Genomic DNA, 9,529 nt, shown 5'->3' with positions numbered 1-9,529 from the left:
ACTCAAGGATGTTCAGAGATTGTCCCTAAGCCACTCCTGCATTGTCTTGGCGTGTGCTTGTGGTCGTTGTTCTGTTGGAAGGTGAACCTTCGCCCCAATCTGAGGCCCTGAGTGCTCTGGTGCACAAGGATCTCTCTTTACTTTGCTCTGTTCATCTTTCCCTCAATCCTGACTAGTCTCCCAATCCCTGCCACTGAAAAACATCCCCACAGCATGATGCTGCCACCACCATGCTTCACCATAGGGATGGTACCAGGTTTCCTCCAGACGTGATACTTGCCATTCAGGCCAAAGAGTTTAATCTACAGTGCCTTGCGAAAGTATTCGGCCCCCTTGAACTTTGCGACCTTTTGCCACATTTCAGGCTTCAAACATAAAGATATAAAACTGTATTTTTTTGTGAAGAATCAACAACAAGTTGGACAGAATCATGAAGTGGAACGACATTTATTGGATATTTAAAACTTTTTTAACAAATCAAAAACTGAAAAATTGGGCGTATAATAAATGTCGTTCCACTTCATGATTGTGTCCCACTTGTTGTTGATTCTTCACAAAAAAATACAGTTTTATATCTTTATGTTGGAAGCCTGAAATGTGGCAAAAGGTCGCAAAGTTCAAGGGGGCCGAATACTTTCGCAAGGCACTGTATTTTTCATCAGACCAGGGAATCTTGTTTCTCATAGTCTGAGAGTCCTTTTACTGAGGAGTGGCTTCCGTCTGGCCACTCTACCATAAATGCCTGATTTAGTTGTCCTTCTGGAAGGTTCTTCCATCTCCACAGAGGGACTCTGAAGCTCTAATTTGTGGTCACCTCCCTGACCCATCTCCCCTGAATGTTAAGTTTAGGACAACAGCTCTAGGAAGATGTCTTGGTAGGTTCCAAACTTCGTCCATTTAAGAATGATGGAGGCCACTGTGTTCTTGGGGACCTTCAATGCTGCAGAAATGTTTTGGTACCATTCTCCAGATCTGTGCCTTGACACAATCCTGTCTCGGAGCTCTCCAGACAATTCTTTCGACCTCATGGCTTGGTTTTTGCTCTGACGTGCACGTTGGGACTTTATATAGACAGGTGTTGCCTTTCCATACCCTGTCTAATCAATTGAATTTACCACAGGTGAACTCCAAGTTGTAGAAACATATCAAGGATGATCAATGGAAACAGGATGTTCCTGTGCTCAATTTCGAATCTCATTGCAAAGGGTCTGAATACATATGTAAATAACGTATTTCTGTTTTTTATATATATACATTTCTAAAAACCTGTTCACTTTGTCATAATATTGTTTGTAAATTGATAGACATTTTTTTATTTAGTCAATTTTAGTATAAGGCTGTAACGTAACAAAATGTGAAAAAGTCAAGGGGTCTAAACTTTTCGAATGCTGTGTGTGTGTATACCTACAGTATCTACTCATTCAAGTTATTATATATATTTTTTAAACCATTTTCTACATTGTATAGTAATAGTGAAGACATCAAAACTATGAAATAACACATGGCATCATGTAGTAACCAAAAAAGTGTTTAAACAAATAAATATATTTTAGGTTTTAGATTCTTCAAAATAGTCACCCTTTGCCTTGAGGACAGCTTTGCACTCTCTTGGAACAGTCCTCTACTCTCCAAATTCATCAAAGGAATGTGCTTTGTCTCAAAATACCTTTTTTCCCACTGGAACTCTAACACGTTCAAAAGTGAATACTGGAACACTATAATGTAGAATGTGGGGAATGGTCAGAGGCAATCTATAGAACACTTGTTTTGTGATGTCATTAAAAATGTTATAAAGGAAATACTGTAACTTGGAAAGTATACCCACTACATAGATGAAGTTTCCATACTATGGGTTGTGCATGTAATATGAAAATTATGAAATTAAGTGTTTAACTTTTTATGGCTGTAGGGGCAGTATTGAATAGCTTGGATGAACGGTGCCCATATCAAACGGCCTGCTCCTCAGTCATAGTTGCTAATATTTACATATTATTAGTAGTATTGGATAGAAAACACTGACGTTTCTAAAACTGCTTGAATGATGTCTGAGTATAACAGAACTCATATTGGCAGGCAAAATCCTGAGTTGAAATCATAACAGGAAGTCAGAAATCTGAGCTTGTATGTTTTAACCATAGTCTCCAATGAAATCCCCTTCAGATATGAATGATGTTGCACTGCCTAGGGGTTCCACTAGATATCAACCATCAATAGAAATTATAATGAGGTTTCTATGTTGTTGTGGGAGTGAATGAGAGCAGAATATATCAGATGTCCATCAAGCAGACATTTTGTGATCGCGCTTTTTCCTCATGGTAGTCGCTTGCGTTCCATTGCTCACGAAGACGAGAAGGAATACTGCGGTTGGAACTTTATTAAAGCTATATGTTAAAAACATCCTAATGATTGATTCTGTACATAGTTTGAAATGTTTCTTCGACCTGTAATATCACTTTTTGAAGTTTTTGTCCGATATAACGCTGACCATAATTAGAGTTTGGATATGTATACCAAACGTGCTAACAAAATAAGGTACTTGGACATAAATAACGGACATTTTTGAACAAAACAAACATTTATTGTGGACCTGGGATGCCTGGAGTGCTTTCTGATGTAGATCATCAAAGGTAAGGGAATATTTATCATGTAATTTCTTGTTTATGTTCATGCCCTGTTTGCGGCTGTGGTGTTTTTACTTTTGAGCGACGTCTCAAATTATTGCATGCGTCTCTTTTTCCGTAAAGTTTTTTTGAAATCTGACACAGCGGTTGCATTAAGGAGAGGTATATCTATAATTCCATGTGTATAACTTGTATTATCATCTACATTTATGACGAGTATTTCTGTGGAATGATGTGGCTATGCAAAATCACTTGATGTTTTTGGAACTAGTGAATCTAACGCACCAATGTAAACTCAGATTTGTTTATATAAATATGAACTTTATCAAACAAAATATGCATGTATTATGCAACATGAAGTCCTATGAGTGTCATCTGTTGAAGATAATTCAAGGTTAGTGATTCATTTAATCTTTATTTCTGTTTTTTGTGAATGCTATATTTTGCTGGAAAATGGCTGTGCTTATTGTGGTTTGGTGGAGACCTAACATAATCGTTTGTAGTGCTTTCGCTGAAAAGCCTATTTGGAATTGGACACTTTAGTGGGATTAACAACGAGAATAGCTTTAAAATGATATAAGGCATGTATGTTTTAGGAATTGTAATTATGAGATTTCTGTGGTTTGAATTTGGCGCCCTCTATTTTCACTGGGAGTTGTCATATTGATCCCGGTATCGGGATTGCAGCCATAACAGGTTTTTTAGAGAGGGATGTGATTTGAGAAGTTATAAGAGAGAGAACTTTGCACAGTGAGTAATCCCCATGCCCGAAGTGAGGTCCGGGAGCGTGCCAGCCTGCCAGACCCACCCCTTTCGAGAAAAATGCAGTGGTGGAAAATGTACCCAATTTCCATACTTGAGTAAAAGTAAAGATTCCTTAATAGAAAATGACTCAATTGAAAGTCACCCAGTAATACTACTTGTTTAAAGGTTTTTGGTTTTAAATATACTTTAGTTTCAATAGTAAAAGTATGAATAATTTAAAATGTCTGATATTAAGCAAACCAGACTGCATAATTTTCTTGTTTTTTAAATGTACGGAAAGCCAGGGCACACTTCATCAGTCAGATATAATTTACAAAGTGAGCCCGCCAGATCAGAGGCAGTAGGGATGACCAGGGATGTTCTCTTGATAAGTGTGTGAATTAGACACTTTTCATGTCCTGCTAAGCATTCAAAATGTAACGAGTACCTTTGGGTGTCAGGGAAAATGTATGGAGTAAAACGTACATAATTTTCTTTGAGAATGTAGTAAAGTAAAAGTTGTCAAATATAAATAGTAAAGTAGTTATGTAGTACTTTAAAGTATTTTTACTTAAGTACTTTACACAACTGGAATAATGTATAAATGATGGGTTATGAATTAACACTGCACACCAAAAAAGCGTGCAGCTCCAGCTGTGTGTTTAAAATGGTTAGAACTTTGAATCTCAGATGATAAACTCACCTCCCGGACAATCAATGGTATGGCTGATTAGCTGTCCTAAGTAAAGTATCTTTGAAAGTGAATTTAAGTAGGACCATCCTGTTACTCTGCTCAAACCATTGTATTACACTACTCTCATCACCCCACTGGGGAACCATCGATACGGCTGGCTCAGAGATGGAAACTCGGCTCTGTGATTCGGACTCGAGTTGCACTTAAGTTGCAAAGAAAATGACTTAAGACTTGACTTAGACTTGGGATCAATTGACTTGACTTGGACTCTAGATGAAAGACTCATGAACAAATCAAGTCAGTACTGGGTTAAGTTTTAGTTGTGCGTCCTGTCAGATAACATGGAACAGGCTGCGTTGTAACACAGAAAGTAGTTTAATACAGAGGGCTGAAAAACGTTCTAGAACGTCTGTGTCATTTCTACGTCACTAGTACTACAGCTTAACAGTTGTAATCAGCAACAATGTCATCATGTGGGGAAGCTTTTGTTCTTATATTTGGTTACAAGAACCTGCAGTATAATGCCAGTACTGTACTGTCACTCAACTATCATCTGCAAAGTATACTGAGCACAAGTAGTCACCTAGTCTAGTAAAAGCAATGCAGCAGTCACTCAAACGCCGATTCCAGGGTGTGTTTGTGAATGTCAGAATGGGCACTCGGATGTACAGGCAACAACTTCCATGTGGTGACAATGTACACTACCGTTCAAAAGTCACTTAGAAATGTCCTTGCTTTCCATGAAAACATACATGAAATAAATTGGAAATAATATAGTCAAGACTTTAACAAGGTTATAAATGATTTTTAATTGAAATAATAATTGTGACCTTCAAACTTTGCTTTCGTCAAAGAATCCTCCATCTGCAGCAATTACAGCCCTACAGACCTTTGGCATTCTAGTTGTTAATTTGTTGAGGTAATCTGAAGAATACCAGCTGACTGCTTCTTCCCTAAATAGTTATTGCATAGTTTGGAGCTGTGCTCTGGGTCATTGTCCTGTTGTAGGAGGAAATTGTCTCCAATTAAGCGCCGTCCACAGGGTATGGCATGGCGTTGCGCAATGGAGTGATAGCCTAACTTCTTCAAAATACCTTTTACCCTGTACAAATCTCCCACTTTTACCACCACCAAAGCGCCCCCAGACCACCACATTGCCTCCACCATGCTTGACAGATTGGCGTCAAGCACTCTTCCAGCATCTTCATTTTTTCTGCATCTTACGTTCTTCTTTGTGATCCGAACACCTCAAACGTAGATTTGTCTGTCCGTTTCTCTTATGGAATAGCCTTCATTTCTCAGAATAAGTTTCAGAAGAAAGTTATTTGTTTTTAGCCATTTTGAGCCTGTAACCGAACCCACAAATGGTGATGCTCCAGATACACAACTAGTCTGAAGTAGGCCAATTTTATTGCTTCTTTATTTAGAACAACAGTTTTCAGCTGTGCTAACATAATTGCAAAAAGGGTTTTTTAATGATCAATTAGCCTTTTAAAATGATAACCTTGGATTAGCTAACACAACATGCCATTGGAACACAGGAGTGATGGATCGCTGTTAATGGGCCTCTGTACGCCTATGTAGATATTCCATAAAAGACCAGCCATTTCCAGCTACAATAGTCATTTACAACATTAACAATGTCTACACTGTATTTCGGATCAATTTGATGTTCTTTTAATGGACCAAAAATATGCTTTTCTTTCAATAACAAGGACATTTCTAAGTGACCCCAAACTTTTCAACGGTAGTGTACATAATGATTACTGGACACAGGAATGTTCTTGCAACATTCCAATGAAATGTGTCTAGAACACTAATATTGAATATTCTGAAAATATGGTAACCACTTCTGTGTGACATTAAAGGAACGTGTTTGTTCTTAACTGACTTGCCTAGTTAAATAAAGGTAAAAGAAAAGTGACTCTTCCCTGTAACCAAAATAATAATTTTTAAAAGTGCATAGCAGAGAACATGTCTACTTCTGATTCAGGAGCGTTGGGTTAAATGCAGAAGACACATTTCAGATGAATCATTCATTCATGATGCAGTGGACAAGAGTAGGGATGGAAATATCTCCTTTATAGTAAAATAATTGCATGAATATATCATCGCATTTGTAGGTCTGAGAAAAACTAGCCTTTTTATAAAAATGTCATGCAATTCTTTGTAATTTTACATATTAACAGAATGTTTTAATACCACACAAATGACTGAAATGAAAAGCTACTGTTCCTCTTATATATCTGCCATGCCAAATCAGTGTGTCTTGTCGCAAAAAAACTTTCCCAGTTTTCCATCATAAGGAATCGGAGTATGGCGTCAGGCCCACCTTTCCACCCCAGACAGGGTAGGCCTACCAATGCAAAAGAATGTATGCTTTAATTGCTGGCTACTCTTCCTCCATGTCTTAACCCAAAGAGAGAAGAACACAAGTTGCTCCCTTAAAGCTGTCTGGGTTTTAAAATATTCTATTGTACAGAAAGTGAATGGCTTAATCAATTGATTGTGACAGAATTCGATTACTTTCCAAGCAAATTGAACGTTTTCTCTCCTTGGCTAAAGAAGGTTGTAGCTCAGCCTCAATGTCAAAGAAACAAAATAATGATATCCCCATATGCATCGAAGTCACTTCTTTCCCGCGTATTTTCCAACTTCTGTCTAGCATAAAGCATCACGGACCAAAGCGTTGTTATAGATACGTTTATATAATGGAATCTGTTGAATTTTCTTAAATATTATGTTAACATGGGGTAGACCTGTGCTTTTAACAATGTCATGTTTTATAAAAGTTAGGCTTATGGCGTACCCTCTCATACTCCCTCAAATAACTTAACAGCCTGTCACTGACATGGAGGTAGGCTATTTCAATAGCCGAATTTCATCTCTCATACAGGTAGGCCTACCTCTTCTTAAATAGGAAGAAATATGCTCCAACACAAAGCCCTCTTGTTAGTTAAGTGTAATTAAAATGAAGATGGTTGAAATGTTGATTTTCCTACTCAAATTTAGTAGGTGCATTTTTCTTTGACTCTCCTCCTGAACTGCCACTGTAGACATACACACCACAGCCATTGGTACAGCAGCACGTTTTTGATCAGCAAGAGCAGAGCCGGCTGTGGCTCAAGGTTGGAATATCCATTGCGGTGTGTAATGCAGCCTAGTTGTAGTTACACCATCCCAGCAGCTATCTTAGAAATATAACTTTGCTCTGTGATTATCCAATCATGAACTTCATAGTCTAGATGCTGTAGATGATTTCATTGAGATCACACTAAATAGCCTATAGGTTCCCAGCGGAGAATCAGAGATGAGGGGCGGCACACATCGATATACAGTGCCTTCGGGAAGTATTCAGACCTCTTTTAACCACATTTTGTTACGTTACAGTGATATTACAAAACAGATTAAATAGTTTTTTCCCCTTATCAATCTACACACAATACCCCATAATGAAAAAGCAAAAACTATTTTTTTTAAATAAAATACGAACAAAAAACAACTGAAATATAACATTTACGTAAGTATTCAGACACTTTACTCAGTACTTTCTTGAAGCACCTTTAGCAGTGATTACAGCCTCGTGTCTTCTTGGGTATGACGCTACAAGCTTGGCACACCTGTATTTGGGGAGTTTCTGCCATTCTTCTCTGTTTATCCTCTCAAGCTATGTATTGTTGGATGCCGAGCATTGCTGCACAGCAATTTTCAGGTCTCTCCAGAGATGTTTGTTTGGGTTCAAGTCCGGGATCTGTCTGGGCCACCCAAGGACATTCAGAGACTTGTCCCGAAGCCACTCCTGCGTTGTCTTGGTTGTGTGCTTAGGGTCATTGTCCTGTTGGAAGGTGAATCTTCACAACATTCTGAGGTCCTGAGCATTCTCAAGCAAGTTTTCATGAAAGATCTCTCTGTACATTGCTCCGTTCATCTTTCCCTCGATCCTGACTAGTCTCCCAGTCCCTGCCACTGAAAAACATCCCCAAAACATGATGCTGCTATCACCATGCTTCCTCCAAAGAGTTCAGTCTTGGTTTAATCAGACCACGGAATCTTGTTTCTCATGGTCTGAGAGTATTTTAGGTGCCTTTTGGCAAATCCTAAGCGGGCTGTCATGTGCCTTTTACTGAGTGGCTTCCATCTGGCCACTCTACCATAAAAGCCTGATTGGTGGAGGGATGCAGAGATGGTTGTCCTTCTGAAAGGAAGAAGAACTCTGGAGTTCTGTCAGAATGACAATCGGATTCTTGGTCACCTCCCCTGATGCTTAGGTTGGCCGGGCGACCAGCTTGGTTGTTCCAAGCTAATTAATTTAAGAATGATGGAGGCCAATGTGTTCTTGGGGACCTTCAATGCTGCAGACATTTTTTTTGTACCTTTCCCCAGATCTGTGCCTCAACACAATCTTGTCATGGAGCTCTACGGACAATTCCTCCGACCTCGTGGCTTGGTTTTTGCTCTGACATGCACTATCAACTGTGCAACCTTATATAGACAGGAGTCTGCCTTTCCAAATCATGTCCAATCAATTGAATTTACCACAGGTGGACTCCAATAAAGTTGGATAAACATCTAAGGATGTTCATAGGAAACAGGATGTACCTCAAATCAATTTCAAATCTCATAGCAAAGGGTCTGAGTCCAGTTTATTTGTAATACATTTGCAAAATAATCTAAAAACCTGTTTTCGCTTTGTCATTATGAGGTATTGTGTGTAGATTGAGAATTTGTTTTTTAAATCCATTTTAGAATAAGGCTGTAATGTAACAAAATGTGAAAAATGGAAGGGGTCTGAACTCTCCAATTTTACTGTATAGTCCAATAAGCAACTAATTCTGAAAACACTGAGAAATATGAACTTTTCATCAATTACAAATTACATGACCCTCCCCTGGAATAGGGATGGAAATGTTCTCTAAGGTGTGGGAATGTTTGTTTTTAGCTGGGTCACTGCCCCCCCTGCTCACGACTAGCTAGGTAGATAGTAGTGAAATAAGCATATGCCCTCGAGTAAAGCGAATTACCATGCTAAAAATAACTGCATTGATTGTAACCCAATCAACCCCTGATTAAATGACTCTATTACGGTCGGCTAAATCAGGCAGTGCCTGCTTGGTCGGCTAAGTCAGGCAGTGCCTGCCTGGTCGGCTAAGTCAGGCAGTGCCTGCCTGGTCGGCTAAGTCAGGCAGTGCCTGCCTGGTCGGCTAAGTCAGGCAGTGCCTGCCTGGTCGGCTAAGTCAGGCAGTGCCTGCCTGGTCGGCTAAGTCAGGCAGTGCCTGCCTGGTCGGCTAAGTCAGGCAGTGCCAACATGGTTTAGATTCACAGGTGTGTCAGAAGGGCAGTTTCCAGGAGGGCAGAGGTTCGAGAGATTGTGTCCATTTATAATGTTTGTACCATGTTTTGTGCTGCTACCATGTGTTCCTACTATGCTGTGTTGTCATATGGTGCTACGTTGCTATGTTGTTGTCTTAGG

Source organism: Oncorhynchus keta, chromosome 23, assembly GCF_023373465.1.
Source record: "Oncorhynchus keta strain PuntledgeMale-10-30-2019 chromosome 23, Oket_V2, whole genome shotgun sequence".
NCBI classification, from domain to species: Eukaryota; Metazoa; Chordata; class Actinopteri; order Salmoniformes; family Salmonidae; genus Oncorhynchus; species Oncorhynchus keta.
Note: the sequence above shows the minus strand (reverse complement) of the source record.